The sequence below is a fragment of the Macaca nemestrina genome, chromosome 12 (genome assembly GCF_043159975.1).
Source record: "Macaca nemestrina isolate mMacNem1 chromosome 12, mMacNem.hap1, whole genome shotgun sequence".
In the NCBI taxonomy this organism is placed as follows: Eukaryota; Metazoa; Chordata; class Mammalia; order Primates; family Cercopithecidae; genus Macaca; species Macaca nemestrina.
The window spans coordinates 131,099,432-131,123,910 of NC_092136.1; the positions used below are offsets into that span (position 1 = coordinate 131,099,432).

The following is a 24,479-nucleotide window of genomic DNA, read 5'->3' on the forward strand; positions in this document are numbered from 1 at the left end:
TGCGCGCAGCCGGGCAGTTCCCACATCTGGATGAGCAGCCGCAGGTGCCGCGGGGGCGCGCCTGCAGCTCCCCAGGACGGCCACTGGAGGGCACCCGCGCTCCCCGAGCCGCGAGGCTGCCTCCGCCAAGCCAGAGAACAGGCTCCCAGGGCAGGGGAGGGTCGTCTCAGCCGACTCCAGACAGCGGGGAGAGCAGCCTCCCCGTCCTCCTTCGGTGCCCCTCCTGCGTTTCTGAAAGCGGGTGTCAAAGCAGGGTTGGAAGGAGGTTGGGTAGCACACGCCACTGGCTCAGAAAAACCGTGTTAATGGTTACTTTGAAGGTCCATGAAAAATGCCTTCCAAATGCATCAGAATGGGATGGCACGTGTCATTTCTCTTTTGGAGAAGTCAGTGAGTTGAGCTCCAAAATCCCAAAGGCGTTAAGAGTCGCGGCTCCTCCCTCCGCCTGCTCCTCCCAGACACACGTTGGGCAGGCTCTTCTCTGGCGGCTGCCTCCTCTGTGCCCCGGGTTGCTCTGGCCCCGCAGCAGCACCTGGCCTGTCGGCTTCACATCCCCAGTGACTGACCAGCATCTGCCAGGCAGCAGGGCCCAGGTCATGCTGTGAGTTGAGCTTGATGCTGCTTCTTCGGTTGTGGAGGGGTGGGGAGGGTGATGCGTGTGTGGAAGACACCAGCTGCTCCCAGAGATCTGACACCCAAACCGTCAGTCCTGCTGTCTGGACACCATTTTGAAGCAGAAAATAGGACCCTCAGAAAATATGACCATCTTGCAGAACAATGGGCAGGTGTCCCATCCCCGTCTGAGCTGATGTCACCCCTGCGAAGCCCCACACATTGTAGAGGTGTTTCCTTAGATTGTCAGAGCCCTTGTGCGTTCTGCGAGACACACTCTTAGTTAGCTAGTTGGTTTTTAAAAATGCATTTAGTTGGTTTTAATTTTACATGTGCATACCCTTCAGTGAAAACGAGAGCTACCAATAAATTGGATGTTTGTTAAGGAAAATCCCCGCAGCCCCCGAGGAAGGAAGGAACACTCTCCAGGGATGTCTCTATACCCGGAGCTCTGCTTTTTACTTGCGAGGACTGAGCCCCTTCTCCTGAGAGCCAGTGCACTGCCTGTGGCTCAGCATGAGGCCGTGGGGAGGGCCCAGGACCAGAGCCAGGCAGGAACACAGGTGGCCTGGCAGGGAAGGCTGTTCTGGCCCTGACTTGCCTCCCCACCCAGTATTGCCTGGCCCCTCAGAAACTAGCCATGGTTAAAAGGCTTGACTCAGGAGGGGCTGGAAGGACGGAGAAAGGAGAGGGGTCAGAGCCAGGGCAGAGTGAATCTGTGTCTCTTCTGATCCCAGCCCAGGACAAAAGCTATTTAGAAAAACAACTTTCAGGGGCTTAATTCAAGACTCTCTCAGTGCCTAGGCCAGACTTACGAGATTCATCCCCTGGAATTCAATTTCCCCACAAATGTTGCTTTTGGCCCGATTGCCCTGGAAGCACTCATTCCTTCACAGGTGTTCTGAGAACAGGTGGAGGTGAAGTCCTTTAGGAGGGGCTGGCCGGACCTGAGCAGCCGTCTGGGAGGGCTGGGGTTGGGCCAGGCCTCATGCAGGGGGATGGAGCCCCATCCCAAGGGAGGCCTCAGCTCCTCATCCTCCCTGCTGTTCCTCCAGGCCCCAGGCTGCCCCAGGCTCATGGGCTTGCAGTCTGAGGAGCCCCATTCTGAAAAGATCTCATGCCAAGTTCCCCTTCCAGGACACCTGCCAATAATTGCATTGCGTAGACATCTGCCCTCCTCCGTCTCCCTGCCTGCTCTGAAAACGAGAACAAGAAAGAGACAAGTGGGAATAATAGAGAAATTATCAGCATCACCAGCACCTTATATTGTGGGTTTCCCTCAAATCACAAAATACAATGCTACTATTAAAAATAGTACTATTTAATAGTAATATTAAACAAATTAAACATAATAGTAATATTAAATAATATTAAATATTAATATATTTATATTTATTAACAATAAATATATAATATATAAAATACTGACTAAAAATTATTAATATTTTAACAATAATATTAAATAATCATACTATTTAATAGTACTATTAAATACATTAAAAATAGTACTACTATAAAAATAGCTACTGGGTGTTGAGTTTTGGCTCTGTGTGGGTCATGTGCTAAGAGATTCGTGTTCATCTTTTCATTTCTTCTCACAATTCCTAAGAGGTAGATGCCATTATTACCCCCATTTTGCAGATGAGGACACTAAGGTGCAGAGAAGTTTCATGTTGTCTCTGGTCAGCCATCAAGTGTGACATCCGGTCCACTGTGCTGGGATGTCGAATAGGCAGAGACCACCAGAATTTCCCCTTGAGGACTGGCAGGCCGGAAGGACATGTCCCAATGCCTGGAGAGATGAAGGAAACCACTCTGTTGCTTCTCAGTGTTCCAGCAATGAAATGTACATCAAACAGAGATGTAGATCCACCCAGGATGGAAAACGGAAGGCCAGCAAGGGTGCCATGAATCCTGGGTCCTCTCTACCCCATCTCCCCTCCCACAACGCAGGCTGGGACTGCACTCCTCAGAAGGTGGGTTCAAGGCTGTTCTCACCCGTCCTGCCGGCAGCTGGCACCCCGGGCCAGCCCCTCCCACTCTCGTCACCTGCCAGCCTTCCAGAGAGACTCAGCAATACGAATGATTATTGGTCGTATACCTATTCCCTGGGCAGAGGGATTCTCATTTACATGGTTGGCTCCCTAGTCCACACATGATGAAATTCTGTGGGATAACCCCGTGCTGTTGTGTTGGCAATGACAGCAGAGAGGACATGAAGCTGCTGGTCTTGCAGGCGGGGATCCATGTTGCTGAATTCATGATGAGATCAGCACGTCTGTCCCCTCGCACATCTGTCCCTGAGCTCATCTATTTGTGCAACTGGGTAGAAGAGCACACCAAGCTGGCAGAGAAAAGGCCAGGAATGCAGATGAGAGGAGAGAAAAGTATGACACGCAGTGAGGCTTCCCTGAACGCCTTGGTACAGCTCACACGTTCACAGATATTTCATTAGGAATATGAACAAAACTGCCCGAATGCCGGAAATCGAGGGGCAGGCATTCTCCCAGGGGGATGCGTGTAGCAGGTAGAGATGTGAACCCCAGTACCGGAAAAGGTGGGCATGACACACAAACACCCAGAGATCAGATGGACAGAAACCAGGCCTGAGCCAGCCCAGAGCACCTATTCAGTCCCCACGGGCTGTGGAGATGCTGCACCGGCTCAGCACCCACCGACCCAGCAGAACCGAAGCACCCAGGGGACTCCACGCTTCCCCAGAAGGGAGAGCTTTCTCTGCCCTCAGAAACATCACCGTGGACGCTGCCTTGTACCGAAATACAGAACAAACTTCCCATCTGCAAGATGTCAGAGTGCAGAGTGGGGGGCCTGAGTGTGGGAGAATGGCTGGAAGCAGTGAGCAGCAGTCTGGGGTCCGAGGAAGGCCGGACGTGGCTGCTAAGAGCAGGCCGTGGCCCACATCCTTGGGGAACAAAATGGGAGGATTGCTACTTATAGTTTGGGATTCTGGAGCAGAGCCAGCCTGAGGCACAGGACGGGTGAAGACGGGGCTCAGAAGGAAGCTCTTTGTCCCGTCCACCCTGTCACTTCTCCATCAGCGCGGAGAGAAATGTCAAGGGGCGCGGGGGAAGTGGAAGCTGCCTTGGGTCAAACCCAGGCAGGAGAAGAAGAAATCCTCAGCGAGGGCCCTTGGAGCCGGTGGGGAGCAAGGGGCTTGGATCACTCAGCGGGGCCTTGCTCTTTCTGGAAGGATGTGCGGTCTGGGTGGACGAGTCTCAGACGGCAGAGGATCAGGCACCTGCCCGACCCTGGCGCCAGGGAGCCCTGGGCTGTCCTCTGAGCAAAGCCTGCAGGCCTCGGAGGGCGCACCAGGGGCCCAGGCCACCCCTGGCCCTGCACCCACAGCCTACGGCCCCTCCTCCCGCAGGGCCAGGGCGGTTCCTTCCGTCCTTAACCTTCGCGGAACGTAGTTCAGATCCTCAGGCCCAGCAAGCGCCCCAATGTCGCGGCCGGGGCCGCGGTGAGTTCGCCCCTGTGGGCCTGGGCCCGAGGCGCTGCCCGGGTGATAAGACAGCTTCTTTGGCGACTGCTCCTCTTCCGCCGCGTGCACCCAGGGAGTCCACGTGACGAGGAGCTCCGGGCCCAGGGTGGCCGAGCCGAGACCCGCGGGGCGTGGGCAGGCGTGGACCCCACCCCACCGCGCTCCCTCCAGGTCCCCTTCCACGGCGGTGTCCTCGCCTGGACTCCATCCCCTCGTCTTCCCTGAAAGCCCCTCCCGACTTCTCTTCCATCTCCTTCACTGTTTTCTCTCCTCCTCTTCCATGTTGTCTTCTCCTGAAAAGGGGTAAAGATCTCGCAACCCCAGGGCGCAGCCCCCACGTGGCCCAGCGCCCGCCACCTCGCGCTCCCGCTCGGCCCCGCCAGGTGGCGCTGGCGCGTTCTTTCCGCGGCGCGGGGCGGGGCGGAGCGGAGCGGGGCGGGGCGGGGCTGAGCGGGGCGGGGCGGGGCTGAGCGGGGCGGGACTGAGCGGTCCCGGGGCTAGGAGGGAGGCGGTACAGCCAGAGCTCCGCCAGGCGCCAGGCGTCTTTCATGTGTCATGTTACTCATTAGTCATAACACAAAACAAAACAAGACTGCTGGGTGAGGTAAATATCGTTAGCTTCTCTAAATGAAGAAGTTGAACATTATGGCATCTGATCAAGAAAAAACCGGGAGCTGGACCCCCTCCTGGACGGGATGGTGGGCGGGCGTGGGAACTGTCATCAAGGCATCCCACACGGTCCTTAGGTGAGCACCAGTGAAAAGTCTCAAAGGGAAGGGAGGAAAAACAGAGGAAATGGGCAGGGGGTCACAGGCTGACACTTCGCCGTTCTTTACAACCTTAGTCTTTCTCTTGTCCTTCCACTCTGGGGATTAAGACCTTCCCTCCAAGATTGCCTCTGATGCCCCTAAAGCCCGCCTTCAAGAGGTGCCGCCTCCCATACAGACCTCTGAGAGGTGCTGCACAGGGCTTAGCCCATCTCCCATGCAGACGTCTGGGTGATGCTGGCACAGGGCTAGCCCATCTTCCATGCAGACCTCTGGGTGATGCTGGCACAGGGCTAGCCCATCTCCCACGCGGACCTCTGGGTGATGCTGGTACAAGTCTAGCCCCTCTCCCACGCAGATCTCTGAATAATGCTAGGTCCGTTTTGAAGAAACTGAGAGACAAAGAGAGGGGACAGAGATAAAACAGAATGAGAGTAGACAGAGGAAAGAGAGAGCGTTTCCATTTTGGCATCTGGGCCAAGAAATGCGGCCATATAAAACTCTTCTTACCTGAGCTTTGATGTGGCATCAGGGATGAAAGGGCCTTCCCTAGCTTCATAAAGGGTGTCACATAAATGCGGAGAGTCGGGCAAGAACCCAAGAAACCAAATCACCCAAACCTCTGTGTGACTCCTTCAGGATTATAGACCCTGAAAGTCAGAGGCAAAAAAGGGGTTAAAAAGGAGACTCGATTGACTAGTGATTCCAGGAAGGAATCAAAGGGATGAATGTCACTGAGCATTCAGGGTTAGTTTCAGATGCTTCAGCCAAGAAATCACATGGCAGGTCATTAAATGAATTTAGCTGGGATTCTGGGTTTTACACGGTGGTTAATTAATCTATGTAAGTATTTATAATGGTAATGGCCGAGCAGCGACCATCAGCCAAGACAAATCATTAGAAGGCAAAGTTGGGCAGGCCTGCAGATGGGTTGGGGAGGGGTGGGGCTGGGAGTTTGGCCTTGCATGAAATCACTGTGTTCTGGGCGTGGGGGTCAGGGCAGAGGTGGGCTGGGGGAGCTCACAAACAATCCCAGAGCTCAGGAGTCAACACCCTGGGCAGGCTGACTGCGAGTGGGGCAGAGGCTGATTCAGGGGATTGCTTTCCTCTTTCTTAGTTGTTCTGTCTCTGTGAGGGATGGGGAAAAAATCTCCAGCTGAAAAATGTCACCTTCAGCCTGACACTGGAGCCAGAGCATTTACAAATCTGCCTGTCACGGTGACAGCCTGACAGATAGCAACCTTAGCCGAGACGGAGTTAAATCGCCATGATAAGTCTTGCAAAAAGTTTTGGTTCTTAAGATTTTTATCATCAAGACAGGTTAAGGAATGGGGGCCATGGCTTCCAAACAGGAAGGAGATTCAGGCCCGGTGCCTGCCTTCCCAGGAAATCCAGTAGCTGCAGGATTATCTATTACCTGAGGGGAGGTGACAGGAGAAAATTACCTAGCACCAGCCCCATCTGTTGCTGAGCACCGTTTACTTCGCCTTCACTTAATTCACTTGGTTTGTCATTTTTCCTTTGTCTCAGTGTCATCCACCCAAACCCTACATATAAATGCCCTGGTGTTCCCAGCTGGGCATTGTGGCTGCAGAGACAAAGCCTCGGGTATCTTTTCAATGAGCTGCAGTCACTATGGAGTGTCTCTCACCTCCCCTCTCCATTGTCATTTCCTCCATAATTGATTAGAAACTGGAAGCGAGAGAGGAGAAGCTATGATTGCTTTTACAGCCTGGGTCTGCAGGTGGAAGCACATTCCTGTTTAACTTCGTCTCTGGAGACCTGTCTCTGTCAGGAAAAGGTGGCAGAGTATTCATGAGGTATAGCAGACTTGTGTCACTAGGAGAGAGATTGCAGAATCTGGCCTCTCACACTATTCTTGGATGCTTGGTCACCCACCTCTCCCCAACTTTCCTTTTCTCCTCTGTCACATGGATCTAACACTTGTTCTCCTCCCTGCCAAGGTTGTTGTGAAGACTAAATGAGATGGTATTTGCAGATGCTCACTACATCATGTAGAGGCCTATTCAATGAGAACATGCATTTAAAGCACTTAATGGTGCCTTACATATGAGAACTGTTCAATAAGGACCATTATTATTAGTGAGAATGTAAGTAATTGTGATGACTTGTTACCCTCGCAGCATCTACTCTTCCTCTAGTTCCCAAGCTGCATATGGTTTTCCTTCAACATTTATTGAGTCTCCATGGGCAGCACTGTATTCTATCTTAGGGCTATGGTGATTTTTACAAATGCGAACAAAATGTCATTGCTGGGTCTAGAAGCTGAGTCTGGTGGGAAAGGACTGTGACAGAGTGGGAAGCAGGACTTAGGTCTGCGTCCAACTCGGAGTAGGGGGAGGGAGTTGCCGGAGAAGGCCCGATGGATGGAGAAAGTGACATCCCTCTGGGTTCTGAAGAGCTTAGCCCCTTGCTTGGTGGCGGGAAAGGGCGTGCAAGGCTGAAGCGGGAAATGCAAGGAACGACCTCAGGCAGGACAGGGAGCTGGGCCTGGGAACCGCGGGCTGGCACCTCCGGAGGACGGGTCCAGAGCCGAGACTGGACGTGTGGACAGAGGAGCTCTCACCGAAGGAGCAGATTTGGTTTTATGCCAAGACCCTGAGCTTTTCTGAAGGGCATAAAGGCTTTTAAACAGGATCAGGTGAGCCTGATGATCACTCAGGACTGAGTAGGGGGTGAATGCAGAGGAAAGATCAGCTGACCGTGTAGGAATCTGGAACTCGCAGGGAAACTGCCTGCCCTCGGACCCGCTCAGCGCCCTGGCAATCTGAACGCGGCCTGGGAAGGGAGGAGCCAGCAGAGGGGCCGTCGGCGAGCCATGAAATTGCGAGCTGCTGCCACCAGAGGGCAGTGTTGGATGGGCTGCGAGGCGCGCCGCCGCCGGGAGGTTGCAGGGGGGAGCTGTCTGCCAGAGGAAATACACGGTGCGTTGTGCAGGACATTCTCACCTTAAAATGTTCTGGGTCACGGACAGGCTGAGGATTTTAGGACCCACCCCCCATGCCCTGGAAAGAAAAATCTCTGTGACGAGATATGCACTGGGTTTGTATGAGAATTCAGAGCATGGCCTTAGTGTCTTGGCCGGGCACCCAGATGCCACCTGCACACCTCAGGCTTGGTATTGGTTTTATTGTGCTTGTCCTAAACCTAGCAGCTCCCCCTGAGATGATGTCAAGGACTGGATTGGGGTAGCTCAGAAAGGTTTCCTGAACGAATGACTTTACACAAACCTTCATGCCGGCACATGTTTTCATACACATTGTCTCACTGAATTTTTAGAGTGATCCTAGAAGGCACATATTCAGGTTTTCTAAATGCAATTCAGAGAAGTTACATGATTTTCCAGGAAATGAGGTAGTCGGGTTTTGGTCCAAGAGCTCAGACTCTTTCCTCTGTACCCACCAAATCTTCTCAATCTCCTTTGTCCTTTGAAGTGGGGTGTTTTTCTCTTCCACAAGTGTCCAATCTGTGAATAGAGCGTGTTTAGGAGCAACTTCACCTACATGCCCACCTTGAGAACTAGGGGATGGAGCAGCGGGTCGGATGGAGAACCAGAAAGTCTGAGCATTTGTCGTAACAGAGGTCTTACATGGACGTTTCCCACGTAATCCTTAAGGCAACCTCCTGGGTAGGATTATCATCCCAATATTCCATTGAGGAAAGAGGCTCGGAGAGGTAAACTTTCCCAAGGAAACACAGCTAGTATCTATCAGAGGTCTATGTCCCTTCACACCTGTGCTCTGGACTCTGCTCCTGCCCCGAGAGTGACAGCAGCTGCAGTGTGTGTGCCGCTCGAAGGACAGGGCTGGAGTGCATGAGAAAAACTGGACGTGTGGTGCAGAAAGGTGCATGTCTAATTATCATTGCAATAAACTAGCTTCTCAACAGAAAGTGGTGTTGATGTGATAGACTTGAAAGAACCCACAGCCAAAGGGAGCCGGCCCCTAGGGGAAGGATGGCTAATTGTACTTGGGACAAAAAGAGCTATTAGCCTCACAGAGAAGAAATTTCCTTGGCAGTATGGGGTGTGGGGTGACGTTGGGTGTTCATTGTTGTGTGATGACTGGAGAAGGATGACACAGCACAAGACGCACCCAGGGAGGCCAGCAGGAAGGAGAGTTGAATGCAAGCCCAGGAAAACAGGGCTTGATGATATGGTTTTGTATGGGAGTCTCAAGTTGCTTGAGTTAAGGTTGTCTGGGAGATAGAAGTTACACCAGCACCCAGCACCATTACTTACTAGGCTCCAAAGAGGAAGACATAGGAAGTTTTAGGGACCTTCCCTTCTGCCCACAAGCCTGGATCAGACCACACAAGATTGAGTTTCCATTTTCCATACGGATTCTGGACTCTTTCCAGAGAGCCATTCTTTCTCTGTTAGTCCTTTTCTTTCATATGCCCCGTAGCTAAGTGACCCTCTACTCTACCTAACCTCTCTGAGCCTGATTCTCATGTGATAAATGTGCATGATACTACTCTCCTAATCTCACTGCTATGGGAAGGGAAAGAATTGGCATAAATAATAGCAATTAGCTCAGGCAGTGGACCATGTTAAAGCCAAATAAATATTGGTTTTATCTCTTGTTTCACCTTTGTGTCTCAAACAGGCACACTCACACACACACACACACACACACACACACACACACACACGGCAAACCACAACCCTTGCCAATAAATCTATGCTAAGTCAGAGTTAACTTAGAAAATCAACATGGTGCAGAGGCTTTTAAAGGACTGACATTCCTCGGGTTATGGAAAACAATAATAATAAATCTTAAGGAATGTCACCTTGCCCCTGGCACTGAAGACAAGAACCCGTTTCGTTAGTGGAATAGCCCTGAGTATATGGAGAAAAGCGACAGAGATGATCTGTTCACAGCAAGGAGAGAGTGGCAGTTTTTAGACGAAGCCGGCTGGGGCACAGTGGACTTACCATGTAATTGTCAGGCTCTTTGCTTATTAATTTCTCAGATTTCCTTTCAAGATAAGGACACAAGGTAAGATGGATGTGAATATAATAAGCACAGAGATTACAGTCATTAAAATTTTAGAATGAACTGGAAAATGTGGACACATCAGTCTGCAGTCAGTCAGATGGGCTTCTCAGAGCCTCTTGGAGACCACTGAGGGCTGCTGCCTATGCCACCAGTGTGGGGCAATTTTGAAAACCTTACTTGATCTACTGCTGCAGCTTCATCCAGAATACTGTCTGATTGTTTTACATATTGGCTGATTATTTTCCATGCCCAGGACCTTTAGTAACCTTGGAAAATTGTTGGCCCTCCATTATCTCAAGTATCATTTGTCAGCCCTCTTTCTGGAGCTCCTGTTAGGCATGTGTTGGGTCTTCTCACTCTTAACTGCTCTTCCATAGTCCCCATTTCTGTATTTCTGGGTGACTTTCCAGGATTTATCTTCCAATTCAGTAATTTTATCTTTTCTGACAATGTTTAACCATTCCTTGAGATTTTTAAATTTTCCTGACTTGATTTTTTATTTTCAAAACTCTGTATACTAGGAATGTACTTTTTAATGTCCTTGAATTTATGTATTTGACTCTTACGTATTTCCACATGAATTCTTGCATAGTCCCTGTTGCGTTATTTGATTACTTGCCATTCACAGGAGCCTAAGAAGTTGTGGTTTGTGATTCTTGCTCATGCTCCGTTGTTTTCTCCTGAGCTTGGTAATTCAGATTTTGAGAACAACTTCAGGAGGAAAACATGAGAACTAGAACTCCTGTGTTGCCTGGGAAAGAGCCAGAGGTTTAATTGATTCACAGTTCAGCAGGGCTGGGGAAGCCTCAGGAAACTTACAATCCTCCCAAAATAGTTCTATGTTTGCCTCTGTCAGGGGCCCCAGGAGTGAATCCACATAGGAAGTATATATCTGAATCCCAAATTCACCTGCAGCACAGACCTGCAATTACACATTCCCTGGAGAGACACAGCTGCTTCATCCAGAGCTCAGGTCAAGACAGACACATTTCTTATTGTCCCCATGTTAATATTGGAATCTTTTTTCTAATTCAACTTTTAGACATTGTCTAAGGTTCCAACTTTAGGGAATGTTCCACAGCCTTCCAGAGTGAAAGTGTCATTCAGTTCCTTGCCTCAGGTTCCTGGTACACCCTGGCCACCTGGGGCACAGGAACAGAAGGTGTACACCCCACCCAAGCCCAGTGCTCACACACTCACCACTCTATTTCATGACTCCTTTGTGTCCTGGGTCTTTGGATAATTCCCTTGTTCTCTTACAATCATAATCATCACTAGTGACATCATCATCATGGCTAACATTGATTGAGACTTTGTGTTACATGCATGCTCTGCTCTAACCACTTTCCATGAATGCCTCATTTAACCCGCATAACAACACAATGAGGCAGATGCTGTAATTATTCCCATTTTACAGATGAGGGAATTGTGATTTCCTTTAAAAACTAGACATTTCCCATTGGAAAGAAAAGTCCTAAAGATTTAGCTAATAATTTTATAAGAGGAAGAGGAGAAAGCCAAGGAGGAGAAGGATAAGAAGTTCACAAAGGAAAAGGATTTTCCAAGGTTTACATGGTGAGTTCACATCAAAGTCAGAACCAGCGCCCTCTGTCCTTGCTCTCAGCCCAGTGCCAGGCTTCCCCGTTTGGTGTATTCTTTTCGTGAAGTTCTACTGATTTCTTACATTGTAGCCCAGATATAATTTGCTGAGGGATATCTGAGAGAAAGTCTATGGTGTCCTTTCCATAAAGCGTACCTTGACTGCTTTTTTCAAATCTCTCTCTTGCTACTAATCTTTCTAACTTACCTTGATATTGGGAAGTGTGGTCTTTGGAGCCATGGATGGAGAATTAACTAGGGAAACATAAGGGGTGATGGAATTAATTCATTGTATCTCGATTATGGTGGCAACTATACAGGAATATATGATTGTCAAAATTCATTGACTTGTTCACTTAATGTATGTTCATCTTAATGCTTGTAAATTATACCTTAACAATGTTAACTAAAAAAGTAATTAAACTCCCACATTGAACAAGGAGGGATCTAGAGCATTGAATCCGCACAGATTCTCTGAGCTCAGTCTAGGAAGAGAAGTGAGGCTGAACTATACAGAAGGTGTTGAAATTAGAAATGTACTTTCCAGGAATAAGTTAAAAATTGAGTTTTTGTCCACCTACAATAATCAGGCACTGTGCCAGGTCCTAGGACTATAAGGAAAACTATCTCAGATCTAAGCTTATAATCTAACAGAGAAGACAAAAAGTAGAAAGATTAAATTCAGTGAGTAAGTGCTATGTTAGAGGCAGGAGTGGGTTGCAAAGGAGAAACATCAAATACAGATGAATGGCACAAAAGGCTTTCTGCAGGACATTCATATAGAGCCCGAGAAATCAGGAGAACTCCTCCGGGATCACTAGCTGTATTGGTTCATTCTCATGCTGCTAATAAAGACAAACCTGAGACTGGGTAACTTATAAAGGAAAGAGGGTCTAATTGACTCACAGTTCAGCAGGGCTGGGGAAGCCTCAGGAAACTTACAATCATGGAGGAAGGGGAAGCAAACACACCCTTATTCACATGATGGCACGAAAGAGAAGTGCCAAGCAAAAGGGGGAAAAGTCCCTTATAAAACCATCAGATCTCATGAGAACAGCATGAGGGTAACCGCCCTCATGATTAAATTACCTCCCACCAGGTCCCTCCCACTACACGTGGAGATTATGGGAACTACAATTCAAGATGAGATTTGGGTGGGGACATAGACAAACCATATCACTAGCCAAAGCAGCAGGGGTGTGTGAGTGGGTGTGTGGGTGTGTGTGTATTCAATATCTTGAACTAGACCACTGCTCTTCAAGACCAGATCTCTTGACCATGTAGAAGCCAGGATAGCACATTTAGCTGGAAGCTAATTGTGAAGCTGGGAAATTATCCATGTATAGTGATGTTGGGCACAAACTCATGTTCATGTTCAGGTAATAAGCAGAGCATTTTGGGCCCCTTTCTTTAGGAGTTGTCTAATTTTACTTCATTTGCTATTTCTGCTTATATTGGTTACCAAAGAATTGTCTTTCTTGGCCAGAGACTCAATGCCTTATTCTAAATGTAAGGAAAATCCTTCCTTTTGTTGAAACTTCAGAAACTTTCTAATTACCTGCCTTTATTCAATACCTTGAAAGCAATTGTATGCCTGTCATAATGTTTGCATCCTAACACTCTTTTCTCTTCATTCCACACTTTCTCTTTAAGAGATCCCCCCCTTCTCCCATAGTTTTAGTTACCTATAAGTTCACAACTGTTTATTCTATATCTCTCGCCAAAATCTGTCTTCTTAGCTCCACTTGACCCAGTTGCTTACTGAGTCATTATGATCTTCTAGCTTCTTGATGACCTAGTTGTTTATTGGGTTACAATAATGGCAAAGAATTACACTGTGCTTACTGTGTGCCAGGCACGGGTCTCTGCACTTCACATATATTAATTCATTTAATCCTTACAGCAACACTTTCAGTAACGTGCTAGTATTGTATAGCATCCTGTTGGATCCCTTCCAGGCACCTCATACTCAGTGTGTGCAGAGCTGATGTAACCCTCATTCCCCTGAAACCTGCAACTCAACCTTCTGTACTTCACGTTTTATTGATGCCGTCTTGTAACCAGGTGCTCAAACATGAAACCTAGAAATTGTTCTTGACCTTTTCCATATGCAACCAATAATTTACCACCAAAACTTTTCCCTTCAACTTTTCTTAGGAGAAGTAGCATCATATAGTGGCTACAGGTTTTGTCTCTGGAGTCAGACGGCTTAGATATGAATCCTGTTCTGCCATTCAATAGCTATGAGTCCTTACAGCAGTTTCTTAAAGTTTCTGAACCCTAGTTTTCTTGTGAAAATTTTTATTTATTTATTTTTATTTTTTAAAACCAGAACATTTATTGCATGACTAATCGTTGACATTCTTAAGATGAACTAGATGCTGCAACAGCTGCCCTCTTGGGTTTAGGTGTTGTTCCTTCACAGAATCCATGCCTGAATCTGTGGTATACAATTTTTAGGTATACCTAAATTTGACCAGTTCCAGTGGTATTTCGTCTTTTAGCCTTGGCACTCCAGTTATACTTTCTCTTGCGCTTGGCAGGGTAGCCACATTTGCCACAGGTCGACTTCTGAAGGTGGTAGGCCTTAGAGCCACAGCGGCGGCACAATGTGTGCATCTTATTGCGACGCTTTCCAAACGATGACGTTCCCTTCGTCATCTCGCTTCTGCAGCCAAGACCAGAGAGCTCTTGCGATAATTAAACGAGTTAAAACATGTAATATGTTTAGGACAGTGCTTGGGACAAAGTAATAAAATATTTCTTTGTCTTTCTCAGTTTCCAGTTGGTGGACAGTATAATATACTAAAAGAACAAAAAGCAACAAGTGTTTTGCTAAAGAACAAAGCAATTGGTGACATACAGACCTGGGATTATGTCAACTTTTTACCACCTACTATATGCATGACTTGGGCAAGTTGGTGAATCCACTGAGCCTGGTTTCTTTATCTGTAAAATAAAGATAATACCACCTACCACAGGGCCATTGCCAGGAATAAATGAAAACTGTATGTAAATTGCTTAGAACCATGCCAGGCATATGAGAACAGTATATGTTATTCCTTTAACTGCTCTTGAATTCCCTCATCTACTACTAAGAAGGAAGTAATTAGCTGCCCTAGAAGCAACTGGGCATGGTGGATGGGACAAAGGAAAGGAGCCACTCAACGCATTTGTCAGTTTTGCTGGGAACTACAGGATCCAGAGGCACGGGCAGGGATTCTGCCTCTGCCATGCCTAGCTCTCTAGCTTTATAAATCATGGCCTATGTGTTTATTCTTCACCAATGTCCAATACTCATATTTCTAGAAAAGTATATTCCTCAACCTTACCATCCTCATTATAGCAAGTAGTGGGCTCCTCAATGCTGCGGGCCTTGTTATTTCTTCATTTAATGGTGTGTCCATGGGGCCTTAGGGCGTGAGGTCCTAGACAAATGCAAGGCTGTCTCTACTCCATCAGATGGAAGGCCAGGAAAGCCAAGGGAGGGGTGGAAATAGGGGGTGGAGGGGTAGATGCATCATGGATGGACCCCAGTGCAAAATGAAAATGCAGGACCCTGGTTTTAAAAGTATCGAGTATTTCATGATGGCAATTGCAGAGCGTTAAACCAAATGTGGGGCCCTTCTGAGCTTGAGGCCCTGTGCAACTGTGTGTGTCATACAACCATGGCACCTGTCCTTGGTGGGAAAGATGTGGCTCCTTTCCCACAGTGTCCTGCTGCCTTCTCTCAGATGCTCACGAAGAGCCCAAACCACCCTCAGACATGGCTTTGTCTTCTTTCCTTTCTACTCAACTTGGAGATTACCTTACAAAGCAGAGTTCCTGACACCACGTCTTCCATCCCACCTTCACCAGGGATCAGCCCATACTTGGAACTCCTGATCTATCAGGGTCTGCTTTTCCAATGAGCTTTACTCCTTCTCTTTAAAAAGAAAAAAATATGGTAGTGATGAAGTGTCGATTCTTAAAAGTCAACATATAGTGAGTGCTACTTTAATTCCACATAAATTGCTTTTAGCATAAATTCCCGTTTCATCTTTAAAATGATCTCATCATCACAATAGTAGCTACTGTAATAACTCCATCTTACAGATAACATACAGATTTGGAGAGATCCAGCATCTTGTCCGAGGTCACACAACGAGCAGGTGGTGGCACTGGGTTTAGAACTCACTCTCCACTCTCAACTTCTGAGTGAGGGAAGAGTGCCCAGAGCGTGGAGAGGTGCATCATGGGACAAAACAGAGAGCAGCAGCAACAGACAAATAGGAGGAAGAAATAAACCATCTCTCTAATAGAAATATTAAACACTATCAAGATACCATTTTTTCCCAAGTGACTATTGTTTTAAGGCAATTCCTAACAAAATACCAATAATTTTGTTTGGTTTTGTTGGAATGGCTTTCTGGGAGAATAATGCTGATTTTTAGCTACAGACAAGAAAACTGTAAAATAGAAAAATTATACAGGATAGGAGGAATAGCCCCGGCTATTTTGAAACATTCCACAAACCGGCAATAATATAAATGGTGAGTTTTAGGCGTAAGAGTTGATAGATTGATGTGTATAACAAAATAGATTGCCCTGAAACACTCTTATACAATATAGGAATTTTGTGTATGAATATGACAATTTGGGAAATCAGTTAGGGAAGAAGGGGATAGTCAAAATTGTTGTAGGAATCACTGATTAACTATTAGCGAAAAATCTATATAGATCCCAACTCTTGGATTATAGAGAAGAAAGTAAAAAAGCAAAGTCATTAACATTAGAAGTATTGAGTTAGATAGGAGGAATAAGTTCTGGTGTTCTATTTCACAACAAAGCTGAGTATACTTCATAATAATGCGTTGTACATTTCAAAATAGCCAAAGAGAGTATGTAAAATACTCTCTTCACAAAGAGATGATAAACATTTTAGGTGATTGGTATGTTAATTACTTTGATTTGATCACTCCCGAATGTATACATGTATCATAATACCACTTTGCATCCCATAAATATATACAATGATTGTTTTTCAATTACATGTTTTTAAAAATGTAGAAGTAAATACAAATAAATATACATCAGGATTTTGGAAGGAGAAAGTCTGTGTATGCCCAAAGCAATGACATAAATAATGGATGAAAGACTGATGAATTTGGCTGCATTAAGATCAAATCTCTCTGAATGTCAAACATCATAAAATTTAAAAACAGTATGTCAGCCAGATGGCAGAACAGGAGATCCCAGCTCTTGTCTCCTCACAGAAACACTGCTTGGAATAATGCACACACAAAAATACTTTCACAGGAGTCAAAGAATCCAGAGGAGAGGCCACAGCACCTTGGTGGAGCAGGGAAATAAGAAAGCTGCATTGAAGAGAGTAAGAAGGAGTTTCACATTACTCATGACACCACCCCCCAAAGGCCACTCAGCCTAGTGTGGAGAAAGATAGCCTTGCATGAGGGGAAGAGAGCAAAGTGAGTAGCCTACTTTGCTGCAGACCCAACAACAGAGAGATCAGCTCCAGTGAACCCCAATTCCAGGCCAGGCCTATAGCCCCAGTCTCCAGGGCTGCCTCAGTGGCCCCGGACTCCAGACCCACTTCCATACCAAGCCAGCCCCCACAACTCCAGCCTCTAGGGTTGCATCCACAGAACTGGGCTTTAGACCCACTTCAGCACCCAACCAGCTCTAGTGACTCCAGACTCCAGGTTGGCTCATGTGGTTCCAGGCTCTAGGCCAGCCCTTACAATCTCTGGTTCCAAGCTGGTCTATATTGACTTAGGACCCCTGAGGACTCAAAGCCTAAGATACTCAAGCACCGGGCTGGTTCCCACAGAACCTGCTTTAGGTTCATCTCCATAGACCCAGTCTCCAGGCCCATACCAGGGGACCCCAGTGCCAGGTCAGCTCTTGTGGATTCAGAATGGAGTCACACATGTGGACCCAAGCCCCAGGCTCATCCATGGGGACCAAGGCTCTAGTCTTGCCCTCACAGACCCAGGCACTGGACTGACTCCTGTGGACCCAAGTTCTAGGCTCATTCATCCACTGACCTAGACACAGGCCCCTCCAGCATGAAGACTTCAATAGCAAGCCTCACTATGGACCTCATTAGATGGCCCCACCCAAAATCTCTGTAGAAGCTGATTGGTGAAGGACTTTACATAACAAGGCAATATGTAAAAACTGGAAAAGATGCCTAATTTTTAAAATGCAGACACCAGTGCAAAGCCGCAAGGATCACAAATAATCAGGAAAACATGACATGACCAAAGAAACAAAATGAAGCACTAGTAACTGACCACAGAGAAATGGAGAACTACAAACTTCCTGACAAAGCATTTAAAATAATCATCTTGAAGAAGTGCAGTAAGCTACAAAGAACACAAAAAGATAACTAAAAATCAGGAAAATAACACATGAACAAAACAAGAAGTTCAACAAAAAGAAATCATTTTAAAAAACAAATCTGGAGATGAAGAACACAATGACTGAACTGAAAAGTTCCATAGAGAACTTCAACAACATATTTGATAAAGAAGAAAAGAGAATCTGTGAGCTCAAAGGCAGGTCATTTGAAATTACCCAGTCAGAAGAATAAAGAGAAAAAAAGATTGAAAAACAGTGGCAAAAGCCTCTAGGACTTACAGGACACAATCAAGGAAGCAATACACACATTATAGGAGTTTAAGAAGGATCAGAGAAAGAGAATGGGGCAGAAAGGTCATTTAAAGATGTAATGACAAAAACTCCCAACATCTGGAGAAGGAAATGAACATCCAAATCCATGATTCCAAAACAACCCCAAATAGATTAAACAGAAAGAGATTGTCATGAGGCACATTATAGTTAAATTTGAAAAAGTCAAAAACCTAGAAAATTTTGGAAGCAGCAAGAGAAAAGTGACTTGTATTCAAGAGAAAATTCCCCATAAGACTATCAGCAGATTTCTCAGCAGAAATCTTGCAGATAAGGAGAGAGGGGATGATATATTCAAAGCACTAAAAGGAAAAAAAAACTGTTAAGCAAGAATACTTTACTCAGCAAAGCTGTCCTATGCAAATGTAAAAGACTAAAGACTCACACAGGCAAATGAAAGCTGAGGGCACTCAACACCACCAGATTTGCCTTTCAAGAAATTCTCAAATGAGTTCTTCAAGTTGAAATGAAAGGACACCAACAATATGAACAAATAAAACTCATTATAAAGGTAAGATTCAGAATGCTACAATACTGTAATGATGGTGTATAAATTACCTCTAACTCTGCTATAGAAGTTAAAAGATAAAATCATTAAAAATAACCATAGCTACAATAATTTGTCAATAAATACACAATATAAAAAAGGCATAATTTGTCACATCAGTAACGTATAATGTGGGAAGAAGAAAAGTTAAAGTGTAGAATTTATGTATGCAGTTTAAGTTAGGTTGTTTTCAGATTAAAATAGATTTATAACTGTAAGATATTTTATAGAAGCCTCATGATAACCACAAGGAAAATACCTGTGTGAGATACACAAAAGAGAAAGTAATTAAAGCATACTATTACTACAAAAAATCAAATCACAGAGGAAGACAGAAAGAGAGGAAGAAAGGAAAACAATGCTGTCAGAAAACAATTAACAAAATAGCCAGAACAGGTCCTTATCTATCAATAATTACTTTAAATGTAAATGGATTAAAATCTCTAATCAAAAGACATATAAGAGTGAATTAATTATAAAAGAAGATCCAACTGCATGCTGCCTTTAAAAGACTCATATTAGCTTTAAGGACAGATATAGGCAGAGAGTGAAGGAATAGGAGAAGATAATCCATGCAAATGGTAGCCAAACGAGAATAGGAATGGCTATACTTATACTGGAAAAAATAGACTTTAAATCAAAAATTGTCAGAAAAGGCAAAAAAAGGCCATTATATAATGATAAAGGTATGAATTCATGAAGAGGATATAACAATTTTAAATATGGATGTGCCCAGTATTGAAGCACCTAGATACATAAACATTAACAAAACAAAAGGGAGAAATAGACAGCAATGCCATAATAGTAAGGGACTCAAATCCCTCATTTATAATAATGTATAGATCACTCAGACAGAAAAATCAATAAGAAAACAATGGGTTTGAGCAACATAATAGATTAAAGGGATCCTAACCTAAAAAACATAAGGAACATTCCATCCAACAGCAGCAAAATACATATTATTTTCAAGTGCACATATAACATTCTCCAGGATCAATCATATACTAGGTCTTCAATCAAGTCTTAAACAACTTAAGATTTAAATTTTATCAAGTATCTTTTATAACCATAATGGTATGAAACTAGAAATCAATAACAGGAGGAAAATTGGAAAATTTACAAATATGTAGAAATTAAATAACCCATTGCTGAACAATTAATGTGTAAAGGAAGAAATAAAAGGGGAATTTTTTTTAAATCTTAAAACGAACAAACATGAAAACACAACATACCAAAACACATAATATGCAGCAAGAGAAATCTTTTTTATTTTACTTTATTTTTAACAGACATAATAATTGTATACATTTGTGAGGTACAATGTGATGTTGTGATGTATGTACACATTGTGAGATGATTGAATCAAGCTAATTAACATATTTTAACCTCACTACTTATCATTTCTTTGTGATTATAACTTTTAAATTTTACTTTTTAATAGCTTTGAAATATACAATATATTATTATTAACTATAGTCACCATGTTATGTAATAGATCACTAAAACATAGTCCTTCTGTCTAAGTGAAGTATTCTTCCTGTTGAACTAAAACTTTGAATACTTTGGCCAACATCTCCCCTTACCCCACCCACCCCACCCCTGAGTCCCTCAAAACTACTATTCTACTCTTTACAAGTTCAACTTTTTAAGATTCCACATGCAGTAAGATCATGCAGTATTTGTCTTTCTGTGCCTGGCTTATTTAACTTAGCATAATGTCTTCCAGGTTCATTCATATTGTTATGAATGAAGAATTTCCCCTTTGTAAAGGCTGAATAGTATTTCATTGTGTGTATATGTCACATTTTCTTTATTCATTCATCCATTGATGGACACTTAGTTGCTTCCATATCTTGATTACTATAAATAATTCTGCAAAGAACATGAGATTGCAGGTATCTCTTCAATATACTAATGTCAATTCCTGTGGATATATTCCCAGAAGTGGAATTGCTGGATTATATTGTAATTTTATTTTTAGTTTTGAAAGGGACTTCAATATTGTTTTTTATAATGGTTATACTAATTAACATTCCCACTGACAGTGTTCAAGTATTCTCTTTTCTACGCATTCTTTCCAGCACTGTTTATCTTTTATTTTTTTAATAAGTCATTCTAACAAGTCTGAGCAGGTGCTTTTGAAAAAATTCAATATCTCTTCATTAGACAAACCTCTCAATAAATTAGGTGCGGAAAGAATGTACTTCAACATAACAAAGGTCCTAGGTGACAAGTCCACAGCTAACATCATACTGAATGGTGAAAAGCTGAAAACTTTTCCTCTAGGATCAAGAAGAAGACAGGATGCCCACTGCCACCACTTTTACTCAATGTAGTATTGAAAGTTTTAGACAGAGCAATTAGGCAAGAAAAATAAATAAAAAGCATCCAAATTAAAAAAGAAGTAAAATTGCCTCTCTTAGTATTGAAGGGATCTTATACAGAGGAAACTCTAAAGACTGACTGTACCAAAAAAACTGGCAAGACTAATATTTGAATTCACTGACATTATAGGCCACAAAATCAACATACAAAAATTAGTGAGAACTAACAATAAGCTATCTGAAAAATAAATTAAGAAAACAATCAATGTGGGTAAATATTTGTAGCAATATAACAAACCATTAGTACCCTTAATATATAAAGAACTTCCTAAATAAATAAGAAAAACATGAATTCTTCAATAGTAAAATAAACTGAAAATATGAAGAGCTAGTTAAAATTTATGAATGTTTGAGAAACATAAACTTCTAATCACTTTTTATCAAATAATTTAAATTAATATAAAATTTAGATGGACCTGTGTTTGTCTCATGAATTGGTAAAAGTTAGAAAAATATTGTATTGACTTCATTTTGGCAGTAAGTATTCCTAAACATTAACATTAGAGATGTAAGACAAAAAGCAGTTTGGCTGCATGAAACAAATGTGTTAAAATATACCTGTGTTCCCATTAATAGGATTATCTCCTAGGGTGATTAAAAAATAACTGAGAAAAGTATTTTTGTAAAAGACTGTTTTATTGTAGTGTTTTAGGAAATAGAAAAATAGTGGAAGCAACCTAAATACCCAATAGAATGATTACACACAGTCAGTATAACACAAATCATGAAATAACTGAAATTTACACATCTCATTTATTCATGAAAAATATATTGAGGGCCTTCCATATCTTTTTATGGGCATAAACCCTGAAATACCAATGAACCAAACAACAAAAGTCTTTGCTCTTCAGAAGCTTACATTTTTGCAGGGAGAAAATGGGTAAGAAGCATAATGTAAACCCCATATTTTAGCAAATGTTGAAAGATGATAAATGCTAAGAAGAAAACTATGTCTGGGTAGGTGATGGGGCATAGCAGGGAATGAGGAGGTGGGGTTGCAATTTTAAAGTGAATTGTAACTGTCCTCACTTGGAAGGTGTTCTTTGAACAAATGCATGAAAGCAACAATGGAGCAAGTTTTATGGGGGGAGAAGAAAACGTTCTATATGGGGGGGAAAAAGGTGCAAAGTTCTCTTTGCAGATATGAGCATTGCTGGTGTGTTCAAGAACAGGAAGGAAGTCAATGTGGCTGGTGCAGAATGAGCAGCAGGGAAGGACAGGATAATAAGAGTAAGGTGGGGAGGAGGGGAAGAGAGGTAACCACCTAAGTGTAGGGTTGTGGAGGCCATTCTAGAAACTTCTGCTTTTACTCTAGGTAAATGGAAATCTATTGCCAGCTTCTGAGCAGAGGAATGACACGAAATGACTCATGTTTTAAACAGATCTCTGTGGTTGCACTGGTGTTTGTAGGCTCTAGAGGGCAAGAGTGGAAGCAGGGAGACTTGTTGGGAGGCTATTTTGCAATAATGCAAGAAATAAATGATGGTGGAAGCAGTAGAGGTGACAAGACAGGATTAGTTTGAATGTAAAGGCAACAAGATTCCCTAATGGATTGGTTGTCAGATGTAAAAATAAGGTAGGAGTCAAAGTTAACCTAAAAGTTTTTGGCCTTGGCACTTGGAAGGATGGAGTTGGATAACAGAGATGAGGATAACCTTGGTTAGGGAAGACCAGCAGTCATTTTTGGACATGCTAACTTCAAGATGTCTGCCAGCTTTGTTGACTAGACAGTTGCAGCTTAGGGCAGGTGTCTTGCACAGGACTGACCCACTTGAGAGTTATCAGTATATAAATGGTGTTTAAAGCCATAAACCTTGAATAAGATCCTAAAATGGAGTGAATTGGAGTGAATATAAATACAAAAGAGAGTTCGCCCAAGCTGTGAGCCTTAGGCGCTCCAGCACTGACGGGAAGGAGGGAAGAAGAGAAATCTGCAAAGTGGTCAAGAGGAAAGAGTCCTCGTGATGGAAGGAAAAAATAAGACAAAACAGGAGAGTGTGGTATCCTGGAGGCTAAAGGAAGAGACTGAACTGTAACAAGGAAGTGCGTAGCAGCGCAGAATGCTGCTGTGTGATGACTGAGAACTGCACACTGGATTAGCAATTCCGAGGCCATTTTGACCTTGACAAGACAATGTGAGTGCATTGATGGGGTCAAAGAGGGGGTGGGGCAGAAAGCCATGAGAGACAGAAAGGCTAAACAAACCCATTCACTGGTATCGGATACCAAATTCTTTCACCAACTCAGGACAACTCTCAACTCTTTCTATGTCCTCTATCTTCTACTTTCCCTAGATTACTTTTGTCAGCATACAAATATTCTACAATTTCTCTTATCTATTTTTCAAAACTACTTAATGACATGGAAAAATACCCGTGATATCTTGTATGCAGTGCATAACACCAAGAATATTTAAGGTGATGCCACCGTCCCCACCAACAAAAGCCTCAGCAAGCTGTCCATGCTCCCCATGGCTGAAGAGAGTAGGGGTGGGGAGGAAAGGGTTGCTCTCCCAGAGTCTTCCCTGGCTCTGGTTTTTCTCCAGCTCTGTACTGGAATCTTATTATTGGTTTTGATTCTGGTAGTTATTTTATTTCTGTCGTGATATCTACTCAAACATGAGAGTCAGTCCCTTGCCTTTAATTCACTAATGGAGTGGTTTTCAAAATGTGATACCCAAACCAGCACCATTAACAGCAACTGAGAAGTTGTAAAAACTGCAAACTCTCTGGTTCCACCCAAGACTCAGTGAATCAGAAACTCTTCAGCTGGGACACAGAGTCTGTGGTTTGCAAGCCTTCAGAGTCATACTGATTCACTACTCCAAACCCTCCACAAATCCAAGGCTGTGCTAGGTAGGAAATGTTTTCATAGAGGCATTTGTGGGTTACCTAGAAGGATCACACCTCATGCCACCCTGCAAACAACTAAAACATGATGGATGGACATTCCTCCTTGTAGAAATGCCTTTTCCCTGCCCCTGTCCCCACCAAGGAGTATTTCTGGCTACTGAACTGGTTCCCTTCTCTCCAAGGCCTCTTTTTTCCCCTTCTCTCTCCTTATTCTCTCAAAAATAGAAGGAATGTTTCCAGTGTCTTTGGAAGAACAATTTAGTTGCACATAACCTTTGTTGTCTTTTCTCTTTCCAATGCTTATACCCTCAAAACATCCTCCAAATAAAGACAAACAGTTCTTAAGAGGAGGAATGCTGCTGTTAGCTGTCAGAACTACCTTCTCACACACTTCTGTGTGTATATTTATAGATCTAAATATGTGTGTGTGTGTATAAATACACTAGAGATAAATAGAAATCATCATATGTATACACATATGTATCAATAAAATGAAACGTGA

General features: G+C 44.1%; 1 protein-coding gene and 1 pseudogene across 9 annotated transcripts in view; one reads left to right on the plus strand and one right to left on the minus strand.

Moving 5' to 3' along the window:
* The window catches only part of LOC105476177 (neurotrimin), a 1,408,523-nt gene that overhangs the window by 755,259 nt on the left and 628,785 nt on the right, over positions 1–24,479 (plus strand). The window lies entirely within an intron of this gene.
* Positions 13,819–14,179, minus strand: LOC112425677 (large ribosomal subunit protein eL37 pseudogene; annotated as a pseudogene).